A 17,324-nucleotide genomic window follows, 5' to 3' on the forward strand; every position below is an offset into this window, starting at 1 on the left:
TTCAGTTCTGTATCGATACGATAAGAATCGGCCAACGATACTGACAACATTGGTTGCGACTTAAAAAATAAAAAATCATGGGTGACCACACGGACCTTGAAACCGCAAGGATTGTTCCCCCACATGACCGGATGGTTGGTTGTCTTTGATATGCTCATTTATGAGTATAGTTGGAGACCGATTCAATGGAATGCCTTATTTTTTTTTAACGAGTCTAGTCAAGCGAATACATCTCAATAATTTGAGTGATAGTTAATGCAATCTGAAATAAATCCTCTTATAAATTTTTTGTTAATACATCTCAATAAATTTTTTTGTTAGGCAGTCATCTACTAGTACCATTGGGATTCGCTATAAAATACCCTTTCTTGCTTCCTCCTTTCGCATCAAGGTGCAACACCCTTTGGTTTCCTTCTTTCACTCAATTGCCATCACCCAAGGCAAAACACACAACACGCTTTGAAATTAATTGTCATCATGGCTTCTTCTGTTACCATGATTGTCTTAGCTTCTTTCTTGGTTGTTTTGGCCTGCACATTGGTTCCTCCTACAACAACACAACTTTCTGTGTCATTCTATGCCAATACTTGCTTGTCTGTGTTCGAGAAGGTAAGCGCTGAAATGAGGTTTTCCATCAACAGGGAAGCCCGAATGGGCGCTTCTATCATTCGCCTCTTCTTCCATGATTGCTTTGTCAATGTTGGTCCTCTCGCTCTCTCTCTTTAGCTCTTTTTCTATCTATATCCCCCTCTCTCTCCCTCAAAGATGATATATATGTATATGTAGGGATGTGATGGAAGCATTCTTCTAGATGGTGCTGATGGAGAGAAGACGACGATCCCCAACATGGGGTCTGCAAGAGGCTATGAGGTGATTGACTCCATAAAGGCACAAGTAGACCAAGCATGTGGTGGGAGTGTGGTGTCCTATGCAGACATACTGGCCATTACAGCTCGTGACTCTGTTGTAGACGTGAGTCCCAGCTTGGAAACAAGTGCATGCATGATAAAAGTCAATCATGCATTGTGCTTCACATGCAATTTGTTAGTTATGAAGAATATAACAAATGATCTAACAATACTCCCTGCACACAGTTGGGCGGCCCGTCCTACACAGTGCCGCTGGGAAGGAAAGATGCAACAACTTCCAACAAGGCCGCTGCCAACGACCTCCCAGCCCACTTTGAAGATCTTGAGTCCCTCATCAACAATTTCAACCAAAAAGGATTCGCACCTAGGGAGATGGTGGCTCCATCGGATGTGCACACAGTGGACCTAGCTCAGTGTGAATGGTTTAGTGACTGCATCTACAATGAGACCAACATCGATGCATCCTTCGCAGCGGAGCGGCAGGCCAACTGACCGACAACTTCAGGCCAACCGGGCGATGACAACTTGACACCGCTTGACCCGCAAAGCCCGAACCGGTTTGGCAACAATTACTTCCATGCCTTGATCAACAGGAGAGGGCTCCTCCACTCTGACTAAGTCTTGTTTAATGGGCAGTCCACTGACTCCATAGTTACAACTTATAGTGAGAATGTTGATGCTTTCTATACTGACTTTGCTAATGCCATGGTCAAGATGGGAAACCTGAATCCACTGACTGGAACTCAAGGTGAGATGAGAGTAGACTGTAAGAGAGTTAACTGAAATGTAGCATGAAAATGTGTGAACTTTTCCCTTCTGTTACATTCTTGTCTTTTATATGATGTAAAACAACCTATTATTTAATCTTAATTTTTACTATATTTATTGAAATTATTAAGCTCCAAGTTGGACATGTGCTAGCCAAAGTCATGAGCAAATTGTTTGTCCTGCACACTTCCGTCTCAATTAGACTCGGATGAGAAGTAGTTTTGCAAATTTTACAATTTTGCAATCATAATTCATTTTTGTGTTAGAAAATGAAATTAAACGACATTTTGTGGGCTAAAAAATGAGATCAATGTACTCCACGCGACATGAACAATGAAACGAGCACACTTTCATCTCAATTAGAGAGTCAAATGAAAGCTTACTACATTTTAAAATTTATAAAAGGGTTTTTATTTGGTATTGATGAAAGGTACAAAATTATTGAGCTAAAAATCATAGATGCAAGGTGTATGGGCTCAATTTGACTACATAAATAGGTTCAACATGGTTTGTTTAGTAAGAATTGGACCTTATATCATGCTTTTTCATATAAAAATATGATTTCTTGAGTTGTGAAAATTTGGTATATTGTAGGCATTTGATTTTTTAAGCGCTTGAAAACCTTGCTTATATATCACAATCACACTACTCAAAACCCATTTCCTACTAAACAAATATGGTAGATCACATTTATAAGGTCTGATCTGAAGAAAAAAAAACTAAAAATTATGAAATAAAAGTGATTTTTTATTCAATAATTGTGTACCTTCATTAGTACCATATGTTTACCCTTTGTAAAAGCATATGGACCCCGAGGGGGTTTGGCATAATGGGGTGGGGCCTAGGCCATCAGACAGGAAATTGAGGTTTGATTAATCCGAGCGTCACTCTCTTGTTCAAGCCAATGTCTAGAATAAGCCATGGGGGTGAGGGTCCTAGCCTCAGAGTTTTACGACTCTGGATCGACTATTGTAGGTATGGCAGGCTGAGCCAACGCGACCAGATTTTCTAGCCTAGACTTGGTCTCTTTGGGTGATAAATAAAAAAAAAGGCATATGGAACTATTTGTTTGGATGAATCTGCTCCTTAGTTCATAAAGTAGGATGATTAATGGACTTAGATGTGGATAGGGATGGCAGTGGACTGGAGTAGGAGCAGGGGTGGAGGACAAGGTTTTCACCCCCACCCCATCTCAAAATTTTGCCCTCCATCCCCGCACGGGTTTTGATTTTAACCAACATCCCCAGTTCATTCCTTGTTTCATGTCCTCCATCCCTGATCCAAACAAGAAAAAGCCCCATTTTTTCGATCCTTCTGTCGTTGTCGCCTTCCGTCAAAGGAGAGGAGAAAAATAAGAGCTTGCGTGACTCGTTAGAGGAAGGAGAAGGAGAGAGAGGAGATTTGAGAAAGAGTTTTAAGTTAGGGTTGTGAGAATATATATAAGGGTATAATAGTAATTTTCTTAATAAAGATCAGGGACAGGGCAGGGCTAGGCAAGACGGGGGCAAGAGTAAGTCCATCCTCGCACAGGTTTTGATCTTAACTTTCATCCTGGGTCAATTTCCTGTTTTATGTCCTCTATCCTCATTCTATAACATTAATATTTCAAGGTTTGCAATGAGAAAATACTTCATTTTGCCAATAAAGATGTTCTTATGTTATGTAGGAGTCTCTTCCATTCTCATCAGGCATAATAAGCAAAAAAAAAAAATCGCCAATGGAGCCATCTCCAAAAAGATGTGGCTGAATCATTTAAATCTGTGAGGTCCAAGCTGAGGGAATCTTTAGTTGCTGCATTGACATTGGTTTCTTTCTTGGAGTAAATAGAAGAATCAAGACAAGGTGGCAACCAGTTTAAATACTTTAGGGAATGAGTCTGTATCAAAAAAGGTCTCTGTGGAACCAGAACTTGTTGAAACAACTTCTGCTACATTAGTTTCTAAAGGCTATTCAGAAAGGCTTCTTGAAGCTTCGAATGGTGAAGTGCAGATCAGAAGCTGGATGAAGGCAAAGGTTTATTACAAGAAAATTTGATGAATGAGTTGTTGGACATAACGGATCTGGGTCCAGCCCATTCAGGTGACTCGGTTTGACACCATTAGTGGGCCACATTAGTGGGTCACATAATGGGGAGATAGTGGGAGGGACTTAAGTACGTAATTGCCTCTTTTCCATTATATAAAGGGGTAGACTACCATAAAAATTATGAGAGTTTCGTTGTAAGCCTACCTAAATTCCATAAGCAGATTACGTGGTATAGGGAAGATTACGTGGTATAGGGTCCTGCTCACCATCAACCTAAGGCTTGGGCTCATCGTGGGTGTCAACCAGATGAGGAGAATGCCGAACACCTGCACACACACTATATGGCATCAATAGCTACACTTGTAGGTACGCTTTTTGTGTATGTTGATGCAGGAAACACCAACATGAGTTCCCTAACGGTCCTCTAAAAATGTCAAATATTGAGAATCAAGAATTTTGGATGATGCCTGTTACTTATGACAGAAATATGCCAAACAACCGTGCGAGTGAAACATACAAAGGGAATTTGAAAGTCAATTGTCCCACTGGTGAACTAGACCTTCGTTCACTGAACACTGAATGAGAGGAACATTGCAATTCTAAAAGACCCAAACTGGCACACAATGTCATCCCTGAAGAGGTGCATCAATGTCAACAAGCACTGGCAATTAAAATTGAAGCTTAATTATTTAAATTATTTAGAGGTGTCAATAAGAAGTATAATGTGGTACATATTCTCGTTGTTGTACTAGTGTAGTTGATTGTATTTGTGAACATATTTTGATTGATTTAGGTTTTATAAAATTAGGGCTTTTGTATAATTAGTTTATGTCTTTGGTTATAAGGTTTATTTTATGTGAATTGCATGCTTATTGGTTGAATATCACTGTGGTCATCACAATGTGGCCGGATTTTGACTAGTTTTAGGGTTTCAAATTATTAAGGCTTTTGCATAATTTGTTTGTCTTTGATTTTAGGGTTTATTTGATGTGAATGACATGCTTATTGGTTGAATGTTACGGTGGCCAGATTTTGATTGATTTTATTGTTTTAAAATTAGGGCTTTTGCATTATTTATAATTTACCTCCATGCAAATCAAACGGGAGACATAAGAAACACATCATGTAAATGGTGCACAAAAAAAAATGCAGAGGGTGCATTGATGATGAAATGGCAGGTGTTTGGTGACACACATGTATTGTGCATTAGTGAAGTGCAGGTGCTTATGCAATATGTGGTAAAAGGTGCACAAATGCTATGTGTAAGGGAAAATGCAAGTGCAAGTGGGTGTGCAGCTAGCGCAGGAAGTGAGTGAAATGTTGCATTGTATAATACAGTGATACCACATAATGATGTGCAGAGGGAATGCAGTTATATGGTGGTGAAGAGGGGTGAAGGGTGCAATGTAAGATGTGCACAGGGAGGGTTTGTTGATGCTGGAGCTATGCACAAGTGAGTTCACAGTGATGACAATGAAAGTGGGTGTATAATCAGTGAAGAAGGTATAAGTGATGGTGTGTAGGAAAGTGAGGGTATATGGCAATGATTAAAAATATGAAGAACTACCTAAGTCACACCTGTTTTATCAGTTGAGGGATGGCGGTTTAGGAATTCAGTAGATACAATCACCACTACACAAGTGAAGGCTGCAACACCCATGCAAAACATTGCACATATGTACATGAATCAAGTGAACACAAAAAAAAAGCCCAAATCCTTTCTCAAAGTTGACCATCATTGGCAAAGAAATCACGTACATTCTGGTGATCTAAAAAGTCTCTAAAGCCATTGACATATCTATTCAATATGTATAACCCTATAGATAACAACAGTTAAAATGTCAAGTAATTCCCTGCCAATAACTTTAACTAATAATTTTGTATGTATCAGAGTCAGTGTTGTGAAAAGCATTAAGGCGTAGCAAGGCACTCCACCAAAAACCGAGGTGAGGCGTAAGCCTCGAGGCATAAAGCTAAGCCTCAATTTTTTTTTGAAAACTTCAAAAAAAATTATAAAAAAAATCTACAAATACAAATAAATAAAAAAATGCTTTATTGATGAAATAACAACCAATAAAAAATAGAAAATCTCAAATAAGTACTAAAAAATATGAGATTAACATATAAAAGTAACTAAAAACTGATTATATAATTGGAAAATATATGAGATTAACCAAAAAAAGTTAAAATATACAAAGAAACTTATTACATAACTGAAATAACTGGAAAATATATGAGATTAACCTACAAAAGTTAATATATATGAGATTATTCTAAAAAATATGAGATTAACATATAAAAGTAACAAAAAAATGATTACATAACTGGAAAATATATGAGATTAACCAATAAAAGAAAAAATATACTAAGAAACCGTTTACATAACTGAAAAATATATGAGATTAACCAACAAAAGTTAAAATATATGAGATTATTCTAAAAAATATGAGATTAACATATAAAAGTAACTAAAAAATGATTACATAACTGGAAAATATATAAGATTAACCAACAAAAGTTAAAATATACTAAGAAACTGATTACATAGTTGAAATAACTGGAAAATATATGAGATTAACCTACAAAAGTTAAAATATATGAGATTATTCTAAAAAATATGAGATTAACATATAAAAGTAACTAAAAACTGATTATATAACTGAAAAATATATGAGATTAACCAACAAAAGTTAAAATATACTAAGCAACTGATTATATAACTGAAATAACTGAAAAATATATGAGATTAACCTACAAAAGTTAAAATATACGAGATTATTCTAAAAAATATGAGATTAACATATAAAAGTAACTAAAAAACTGATTACATAATTGAAAAATATATGAGATTAACCAACAAAAGTTAAAATATATTAAGAAACTAATTACAAGACTGAAATAATTGAGAAATATACGAGATTAACCAACAAAAGTTAAAATATAGTAATATACTAAAAAACTTATTACATAACTGAAATAACTGGAAAATATATGAGATTAACCTACAAAAATCATTTTGATTATGTCTCAGAAGTCTTGTTGTAAAAAAAAAAATTTGTGCCTTGAGGCATAGAGGGTCGCGCCTCAAGGCGAGGCGCACCTTTTGCGCCTCAAGGCGCGTTTTTTATAACACTGATTAGAGTGAAAGCGAACATGCCTCCTCAGGGGTCTCAAACAAAAGCATCCACCATATGAGACATATACAAGATCCGGAGACAAGCCAATCATGGATTTCATAATAACCTCTGGGTGGGCAAATACACCATTGGCCTCTTATGTCCAGCCCAGCAATATCTGGGTTTATTAGTGTCTCTGACAGGACCATGTCCAGTTCTGGGATCATAGAATGATCGTTAACTGGCTGCAATTGGAAAAGCCAAATTTCTAGTGGAGGCTTCCAGATACAGTTTGTGGTGGCCCTTGAACCACAAGGATCAGACACCACATCAACTGATCCCACTGGATCTACAATTGGAATCTTAGGATTTTCGAAGAGAGGTGCAAGTGATGTTGGATCATCAACACAATTGCAACTAAATCCTGGTGAATCTAGCACAGCAGCAGGTGCAACATGGCTGTTGTGGGACATCTACGTCTGACTGTCATTGAGAAGAAACAACAGAACCAAATCCTAATGTGGTGGGAGCTGACAATGGGCACTCATATGTTGGATTAAGTGCTACAGAATTTTCAAAATGCATTGGGTGAGTCAATTCTTCCGGCAAGCAAAAGGGACTTTATCATGTATGATGATGATCCAATTGCCATGCTCTATTTGTTTTCCTCCTCATTCGCCTGTTCTCATTTGGAGATCAAAGCACTTTATTAGGTGTACCAAACAGAGAAATGTGTGACGTCTAAAGACACCATCTGACTGTTAAATATTGAAATGCCTAACCTCTAAATGTATGACCATACATTTTCAACTATGGCTTTTCATTCTTTACATCCGGATGGGAGCAAAATTTCAACCCCTAACTTGATTTGTATGCTGGACTAAAGAGGTGTGCTAAAGGGGACGATTAGAGGTGAGGCAGTAAAATGCGTACTTAGGGATTTTCTAAAAAAAAATGAACAAATGTTGTAAAACATAACGCAGAACAAACCAGAAGCTAGTAAAGGAGACTATGAATCAATATTCAACTAAGGGATTTGTGCATTCTATAGAATACAAAACTAAAGTGTGATGAAAATGATGAAAATAAGATTCAATGGATGGGTGATACAAATTTACAGCCATGGTGATGGTGCTAGTGATGGGTTATCAGACCTAATATGATCAGATGTTCAAAAACCACCAACAATAAAAAGAATGTTATGGAACTAATGACCATGATTTTCAATGCCTAGGTGAACCGGTGATGTCATTGCAGGACATCACCGATTACCAACAGGTGGTACTGTCGTAGATGCAAACCACCTCAATAGATGCGATGGATTCTCAATAGACAATACCAAAAGGAAGTTGATTTCCCCAAATCGTAAATGCATATGATGAAAACGACTATATGAGGTGATAAAACCACTCAATCAGGAAGAAATGAAGCAAATACCACGATGCATAACAGTCAAAGCCTGAATTAATTGTACGTAAACCACAATGAAATCAACAAAGCTTCAAAAGACAGAACAACAGAAGGAAAGGGGGGGGGGGTGCCGAACAAACAGATATTCAAATTACATAAACCAGAGAAATTACAAAGAAACAAAGAAAGAATGTTGGAATGTGATCATTCTGGTAATATTGCACACATCATATCGAAATTGCCATGAGCAAATCGATACTGCAAGAGGTGTGTTAATGGAGTAAGAATCAAGAAAATGAAATTCAAACAGGGAGGAGAAGCAAAGGATTCTTACCGGATTGCTGGAGCTTTGGAGGAGGGCGGCAGACGCTAGCTATCAGTGCCTTCAAACCAGAAGATGAAGAAGAAAGGAGACGAAAAAGGGGGAGGAAGGAGAAGATGCGTAGAGAGGAGCTTGGAGACGGATGATGAAGACGAGTCGATAAATAGTGGACGGGAGAAGTCGACCCCTGCGGGTTTGTTTTTATAGGGGAGAGTTGTTAGAAATCTTTTGAATTAGGTCCCTCAAGTTTTTAAAATTTTCAAAAAGAGGGCTCCTTTATAAGGTTTTTCAAAAAAAATGGTGTAAAAGCTATTTTTTCTGAATTTTTTTTATGTTTTGGAGAGAAATTCTGAAAATATGAAGGGAATACGAGGGTTTTTTAGGAAACGGGGCCCAAACAATATTTTTGGAGTATTTTTATAAAATATTTGTTTTAAAAAATTGAGGTTTTTACAAAAGAAGATTTTATGAAAATACAAAGTTAAATTTCATAAATTAGGTTCAGAAATGGGTCTGGATCCGATATTTTGAGAAAATATTCAGTTTGAATCTTGAATTGAGATTGGATTCAGATAAAATATTTGAGAAAATATAGATAATTGATTTTTTATTAATTTTTTAAAAAATAAGAGATCCGGATTCATAATTGGATTCGGACATCAAAATTTGGATCCGAGACCGAGTCAAATACGGAGATTGAATTTAGATTGCAGATCTTCAACCAGTGAATCTGAGAAATGAATGAAAATTGATCAGAAGTCAACCCAATTATTCAGAAGATGGGGTCAGGGGCAAAAAGGGGATTTTTGAATTTTTGAAAATTTTGGGGTGTTCACAGGCGGCCCATCCTACATAGTGCCGCTGGGAAGGAGAGATGCAACAACTTCCAACAAGGTCGTTGCTAACAACCTCCCAACCCACTTTGAGACCTTGAGTCCCTCATCAACAAATTCAACCAAAAAGGATCACACCTAGGGAGATGGTGGCTCTATCGGGTGCGCACATAGTGGGCCTAGCTCGATGTGAACGGTTTCGCAACCGCATCTATAATGAGACCAACATCGATGCATCCTTCACAGCGGAGCGGCAGGCCAACTGACCGACAACTTCAGGCCAACCGGGCGATGACAACTTGGCACCGCTTGACCCGCAGAGCCCGAACCGGTTTGGCAACAATTACTTCCATGCCTTGATCAACAGGACAGGGCTCCTCCACTCTGACTAAGTCTTGTTTAATGGGCAGTCCACTGACTCCATAGTTACAACTTATAGTGAGAATGCTGATGCTTTCTATACTGACTTTGCTAATGCCATGGTCAAGATGGGAAACCTGAATCCACTGACTGGAACTCAAGGTGAGATGAGAGTAGACTGTAAGAGAGTTAACTGAAATGTAGCATGAAAATGTGTGAACTTTTTCCTTCTGTTACATTCTTGTCTTTTATATGATGTAAAACAACCTATTATTTAATCTTAATTTTTACTATATTTATTGAAATTATTAAGCTCCAAGTTGGACATGTGCTAGCCAAAGTCATGAGCAAATTGTTTGTCCTGCACACTTCCGTCTCAATTAGACTCGGATGAGAAGTAGTTTTGAAAATTTTACAATTTTGCAATCATAATTCATTTTTGTGTTAGAAAATGAAATTAAACGACATTTTGTGGGCTAAAAAATGAGATCAATGTACTCCACGCGACATGAACAATGAAACGAGCACACTTTCATCTCAATTAGAGAGTCAAATGAAAGCTTACTACATTTTAAAATTTATAAAAGGGTTTTTATTTGGTATTGATGAAAGGTACAAAATTATTGAGTTAAAAATCATAGATGCAAGGTGTATGGGCTCAATTTGACTACATAAATAGGTTCAACATGGGTTTTTTAGTAAGAATTGGACCTTATATCATGCTTTTTCATATAAAAATATGATTTCTTGAGTTGTGAAAATTTGGTATATTGTAGGCATTTGATTTTTTAAGCGCTTGAAAACCTTGCTTATATATCACAATCACACTACTCAAAACCCATTTCCTACTAAACAAATATGGTAGATCACATTTATAAGGTCTGATCTGAAGAAAAAAAACTAAAAATTATGAAATAAAAGTGATTTTTTATTCAATAATTTTGTACCTTCATTAGTACCATATGTTTACCCTTTGTAAAAGCATATGGACCCCGAGGGGGTTTGGCATAATGGGGTGGGGCCTAGGCCATCAGACGGGAAATTGAGGTTTGATTAATCTGAGCGTCACTCTCTTGTTCAAGCCAACGTCCAGAATAAGCCATGGGGGTGAGGGTCCTAGCCTCAGAGTTTTACGACTCTGGACCGACTATTGTAGGTATGGCAGGCTTAGCCAACGCGACCAGATTTTCTAGCCTAGACCTGGTCTCTTTGGGTGATAAATAAAAAAAAGGCATATGGAACTATTTGATTGGATGAAACTGCTCCTTAGTTCATAAAGTAGGATGATTGATAGAGTTAGAGGTGGATAGGGATGGCAGTGGATCGGGTCGGGAGTGGGGGTGGAGGACAAGGTTTTCACCCCCACCCCATCTCAAAATTTTGCCCTCCATCCCCGCACGGGTTTTGATTTTAACCGACATCCTCAGTTCATTCCTCGTTTTGTGTCCTCCATCCCTGATCCAAACAGGGAAAGGCCTCATTTTTTTTATCCTTCTGTCGTTGTTGCTTTCCGTCGAAAGAGAGGAGAGAAATAAGAGCTCGTGTGACTCGTTAGAGGAAGGAGAAGAAGGAGAGAGAGGAGATTTGAGAAAGAGTTTTAAGTTAGGGTTGTGAGAATATATATATATATATATATATATATATATATATATATATATATATAAGTGTATAATAGTAATTTTCTTAACAAAGATCAGGGACGGGGCAGAGCTAGGCAAGGCGGGGGCAAGAGTAAGTCCATCCTCACACAAATTTTGATCTTAACTTTCATCTCGAGTCAATTTCTCGTTTTATGTCCTCCATCCCCATTCCATAACATTAATATTTTGAGGTTTGCAATTCAAAAATACATTATTTTGCAAATAAAGATGTTCTTATGTTATGTAGGATTCTCTTCCATTCTCGTCAAGCATAATAAGCAAAAAAAAAATTTTGCCAATGGTGCCATCTCCAAAAAGGTGTGGCTGAATCATTTGAATTTGTGAGGTCCAAGCTGAGGGAATCTTTAGTTGTTGCATTGGCATTGGTTTCCTTCTTGGAATAAATAGAAGAATCAAGACAAGGTGGCAACCCGTTTAAATACTTCAGGGAATGAGTCTGTATCAAAAAAGGTCTTTGTGGAACCAGAACTTGTTGAAACAACTTCTGCTATATTAGTTTCTAAAGGCTATTCAGAACAGCCTCTTGAAGCTTCGAATGGTGAAGTGCATGGCTCAGATCAGAAGCTGGATGAAGGCAAAGGTTTATTACAAGAAAAATGGATGAATGAGTTGTTGGACATAACAGATCTGGGTCCAACCCATTCAGGTGACTTGGTTTGACACCATTAGTGGGCCACATAATCTGGAGATAGTGGGTGGGAGTTAAGTACGTAACTGCCGCTTTCCCATTATATAAAGGGGTAGACTGCCATGAAAATAATGAGAGATTTGTTGTAAGCCTACCTAAATTTTACATGCAGATTACGTGGTATAGGGTCCTGCTCACCATCAACCTAAGGCCTGGGCTCATCGTGGGCGTCGACCGGATGAGAACGTCAAACACCTGCACACACACTATATGGCATCAATAGGTACACTTGCAGGTACGCTTTCTGTGTATGTTGATGCAGAAAACTTCAAAATGAGTTCCCTAACGGTCCTCTAAAAATGTCAAATATTGAGAATCAAGAATTTTGGATGATACCTGTTACTTTTGATAGAAATATGCCAAACAACCGTGCAAGTGAAACAAACAAAGGGCATTTGAAAGTCAATTGTCACTGGTGAACCAAACCTTCGTTCACTGAACACTAAATCAAAGGAACATTGCAATTCTAAAAGACCCAAACTGGCACATGATAGTATCATCGATGTCATCCCTAAAGAGGTGCATCAATGTCAACAAACACTGGCAATTAAAATTAAAGTTGAACTATTTAAATTATTTGGAGGTGTCAATAAGAAGTATAAGGAGATGGCTTGTTCCCTTCTGTTCAATTTAAAAGATCGTAATAATCCAAAATTAAGGGAACAAGTAATGTCTGGTGAAATTGCACCTTACCACCTTTGTCGTATGACTTCAAAGGAGCTTGTCTCAAAGGAGCTTTCCCAATGAAGGATAGCAAAGGAGTAAGAACTTGCTCAAATGGTTGTATTTCCTGATTCAGAAGTTGATATCTGACATTTAGGAAGACTCATAAGAAGAATTTCATGTTGAAGTTGAACAAGATTATAGCATTTCTGTGGAAGTTGGTATTGGAGGAAATTTACTTTCTCGAGTTCCTCCTAAAAGCCAATAACACTGAAAACCTGAAGTTCCTCCTAAAGTTGAAAACCCTGAAAATCCTGAAGGAATGAATGGAACGGAGAAAACCGATTCAAAAGATACTCCAAGTAATTCATCCTGTAAAAAGCTTACTGATTTTATTGAGTTCACTATGGAGGAATTGTGGGATTCTGAATGTCTTCCTCCAATTGTTCCACTAGATGAATTTATGGGCTCCTTGGAATCTGAACCATTTGAGAGTTTGCCTCTACATACTGAAGAACATGTACCTAGTCCGAATGAAAACAATGACTTGGACAGCTTGGGGCCTCAATTGAATGTGCTTGATTCTTGCTCAAAAAGTCTTGCTGATGCTAGGCTGGATAAATCTGACAATGTTGATGTAATGCTTAAGGAGGCAGACAACTTGGAACCTGGTGAAAAGCCAAATGAGTCTATAGGATGCCAACCTGTTAGGGCTTCTCAGAGTGAGCAGGTCTGGGAAGGATTAGTTCAATTGAATGTCTCCACTATGGCTGACGTGGTGGCTTACTATAAAAGGTCAGTAATTTTTAACTTCTCATTTGATTTTTCTGATCTGAGTGTATTTCCAGTTGATACCAAATGATGTCCATGATGTTTCATTGAGATTGTTTTCATTGTTGTAGGCATGTTAAAAATTCAAACATAGTTCTTTTTGCTACCTGGGAATTTATTTGTATCTTGGACTATATAAAACTTTACATAACCCTATTGTTTGCCATGTTAGATTGCAATTAAAACACTATATGTATTATACTTGATAAAGGTGTTGTTTTTGTTCATCTTTTTATCTCCATATTTTGGCTATTGTGACTTTGCAGAACTTTTTCATGCACTATATCTGTCAAATAAGCTCTATTAAATGGTTTCGCTTTTTGAAATGGATTGGGTTCTTTTATAGTTCCTTCTTTTTTCCTATGTTGTGCTTTCATTCTTGTCGAACTAATTCAAGATCACCTGTTAGTTTTTTATGTGATTGTTTTGCAGGATTTTCCATTCCAGAATCGTTAGTGTTTTTTCTGCCAAATGAATATTATCTGCATCTAGGAATACTAATTTATCACACCCGATTCTTGACAACAGAACATCTGCTTCTTTTCCATTTTTCGTAAAATAGTTGCATGTTCACATCATTGCTGCACCTATTTCTTTCTATAGTTCTCGCCAGATAACTATTTTGTTCTTATGATGCAGTGGTGAGAAAACAACAATGGAAGATTGGCCTAGCTTTCTTGAGATCAAGGAAAGAGTTCAAGTGGATGCCTTCAAAAAGTTTCTTCAGAAACTTACTCATTCAAGGAGTCATGCTATCATGGTATTTTGAAAGATTTTCCTTCTTTATTAAGTTCAGGATTACATTCTAATTTTATTCTGTCAACAAGACATGCTGCTGTCTATTGAGTTTTTGTCTTTGCTTTTGTTTTCTCCTGCAAAGGAATTGCTAGCGATGCTTGTTAATTGTGGCTCGGTCCTCCAAAATAGTTTTATATATAGCATTTTGGATGATCATATCTTATTTTCATATTTCCTTTACCATGTCAACTACTATCATGAATCTGTTTTCTCTTTTATTTTTCCTTGTGAGAATATAAATTTTCTTAGTACTATGATCCACCCTTGAAACTGGTCTTAAGTTCAAGGTGCGGCCTACGGTATGATTTGTACTCTCAAAGCTTGATATTTTCTTCTAGTGGATAGTATATTGACGGCTTTGGGTTTGAATTTGTTGATCTTTACCATGTGATCCATCGCCAAGTCGGACTGCATGAAGTCAATATGAGATGTGAAACTTAATCGACCAGTGTTGAATTAATTATGGTTACAAACTTTCCTAATACTCAAGCCATATAGTCATAAGTTTACATTTGTTTTGACAACTATCCTTGTTGGTCTATGGCCTCCAAGTATGAAGATCCTACTTTAATATTTGAATTTTGTCAAATTGCTGATTGTTGCTATAATGAATAATTTTCTCAGGTTGCATTGTTCTTCTGGAAGGAGGGGTCACCAAAAAATGGCTTGCTGAAACTATGAGAGGTCTCTGCCTTTCATTGATTTTCCCTTTTTCTTTTCCCAGACAAATTGTGTTTTCTGAATTCATCATTTCAGCAAGTATCCGAGTCATATGTTGAAGATGAAAGGCTTGGTTTTGTAGAACCAACACCTGGTGTGGAGCTTTACTTGTGCCTGCCTGATGTAAGGATGATGGAGATGCTGAGAAAGCGTGTACCTAAGGAGTACCTCGTTCAACTGAAGGACTCTATTGAACACCTGATTGGTATTGTTGTATGGAGAAAGACTTGTATAATCATCTCACTAAAGTTAACCTCACACAATAACCACAAACAAAGTTCAAAGAAGACCTTTTCCAGGAGGCAAGAAAAAGAGAACACCAGCTTACACCTCCCAATCTTTCTTCAAAATGTGATCCCTCCAAGTGTTGTTGTCTCCGGTTCGCCTGTTGATGATGATGACATTGATGATATACCCCCTGGCTTCGGCCCAACAGCAGCAGCCATTTGAGATGTGGATGACTTGCTGGAATTCAACTTTTTGAGTGGTTCTAAAGCTTCGACAGGTTTGGTGGTGGCACCTGTTGTGGCTAGACCAGCTCTCCCTCGGCCATTATGGATACCCCGACCTGCCGAACAAATGAGAGAACTAGTACACAAGTATAGGCAAGGGAGTACCCGAGGTGGTAACTTCCCAATGACCCCCAGCTCTAGGAATTCACAACCTGTTTCTGGTTTTGGTGTTGAGGCACAAACCTTGGAATGATGTTGATGATGATGATATCCCTGAATGTTGGCCCATAGAGCTTCAGGTGAATGTGCAGCAATTGATGAGAGGGTATCAACAGCTGCAGGATCAACCTCCGTTGCCGCTAATGCCACCACTAAAAGAATTTACGATAATGAGGAATCCAATACAGAAGAAAAGATGCCACATTTGACGCTACATTTGACGCTACTTTTGTGGATATAAAATCTTGATCAACCAAAGAGTTGGTTGAATATGAAGTGATTATCGATAAGAAGAATCCATCGACTATTGATAAATCTCATCCATTGATTTAAGTGATTATCAATAAGAAGAGTCCATCGACTATTGATAAACCTCAATTCAAGAAAGAGGTTTCACTCGGTTTCACATATGAAGGAATTGGTTCCACAAGTGAAAGAGTCGGTTAACAAATATGAAAATCGATCTATGGACTCTCTCTTAGTCTTGACATTTTTTTGTCTTCTTCTATTTAAGCATATATATGCTCCTCTATCAAGATAATGAAGATAGTTTTTCTCTCTTGTTGTGGATGTAAGAAACTCATATATGAACCACATATATGTTGTGTTCTCTTTTGTTCTCTCTCTTTTCTTTTCTCTCTATTGTATCAGAGCCTTCGAGGTGATTTAGTGCATCTCATTTTTCATGGCTTCCTTTGCACCTCAGACGTTGGTCTACCCATATCCTGTGATACTAAATGTGTCAAATTTTGTTTCCTTGAAGCTGTCTCGCTTCAATTTTCTTTTATGGAGAACCCAAATCATGACTTTGATCGAAAGCCAAAACATGTAGGGGTTTCTTTATGATGAGACACCTATGCCACCTATCATGATTCATATTAGCACTAATGCTAATTCTGAATTGAAGGAGGTTCTAAATTCTTAGTACTCGGTTTGAAAAAAATCAAACCATCTTTTGAAAGGCTGGATCACTGAAACCTTGTTTAAAAGTGTTCTCGGACTAGTTGTCGGATTGGAGACATCGAAGGAAATATGGGTCACCTTAGTTGGCACCTTCTCTCAAGAATCTCAAGACAGGGAGTTTCACCTTATGCATATGATGACCATTATCAAAAAAGGTACTTACACGATCGATTCTTACATTCAAAAATTCAAGTCCATTTGTGATGATCTCACTACCATTGGCAAACCCGTCAAAGATGACAAAAAAGTTTTTTGGTTGTTACACGGACTTGGTCATGAATATGAGTCGTTTGTAACAATCATGTTGAAGTTGCTTGTTCCTTCATATAAGAAAATTATTTCTCTCTTACAAAGTCGCGAAGAGCAAAACAAGATGGATGAGTCTAACCAACCACAAATGGCTTTCTACGGACAACATGCATCAAATAAGAGAAAAGGGCATGAAAATAACAATTTCAAGTTTAACTCAAAGGGGCATTTTTTTTAAAACAAAAATTCCAATGATTCTAAGAAAACTGGTGAATCTCAAATGCAAAACGACAAAAAGAAAAGAAATGAAGTAGGTGTTGTTTGTCAAATTTGCAATAAGAAAAATCACTCCACTTTGAGGTGTTTCAATCAATTCA

General features: G+C 37.5%; 2 pseudogenes; both read left to right on the plus strand.

Moving 5' to 3' along the window:
* The first annotated feature begins 477 nt into the window (after positions 1–477).
* LOC149815194 (peroxidase 22.3 pseudogene) lies at positions 478–1,652 on the plus strand (annotated as a pseudogene).
* A 6,933-nt stretch (positions 1,653–8,585) lies between these two features.
* LOC149815195 (uncharacterized) lies at positions 8,586–15,769 on the plus strand (annotated as a pseudogene).
* The last annotated feature ends 1,555 nt before the right edge of the window (positions 15,770–17,324 follow it).

The sequence above is a fragment of the Nuphar pumila genome, chromosome 15, assembly GCF_984573655.1.
Source record: "Nuphar pumila chromosome 15, dmNupPumi1.hap1.1, whole genome shotgun sequence".
Classification (NCBI taxonomy): domain Eukaryota; kingdom Viridiplantae; phylum Streptophyta; class Magnoliopsida; order Nymphaeales; family Nymphaeaceae; genus Nuphar; species Nuphar pumila.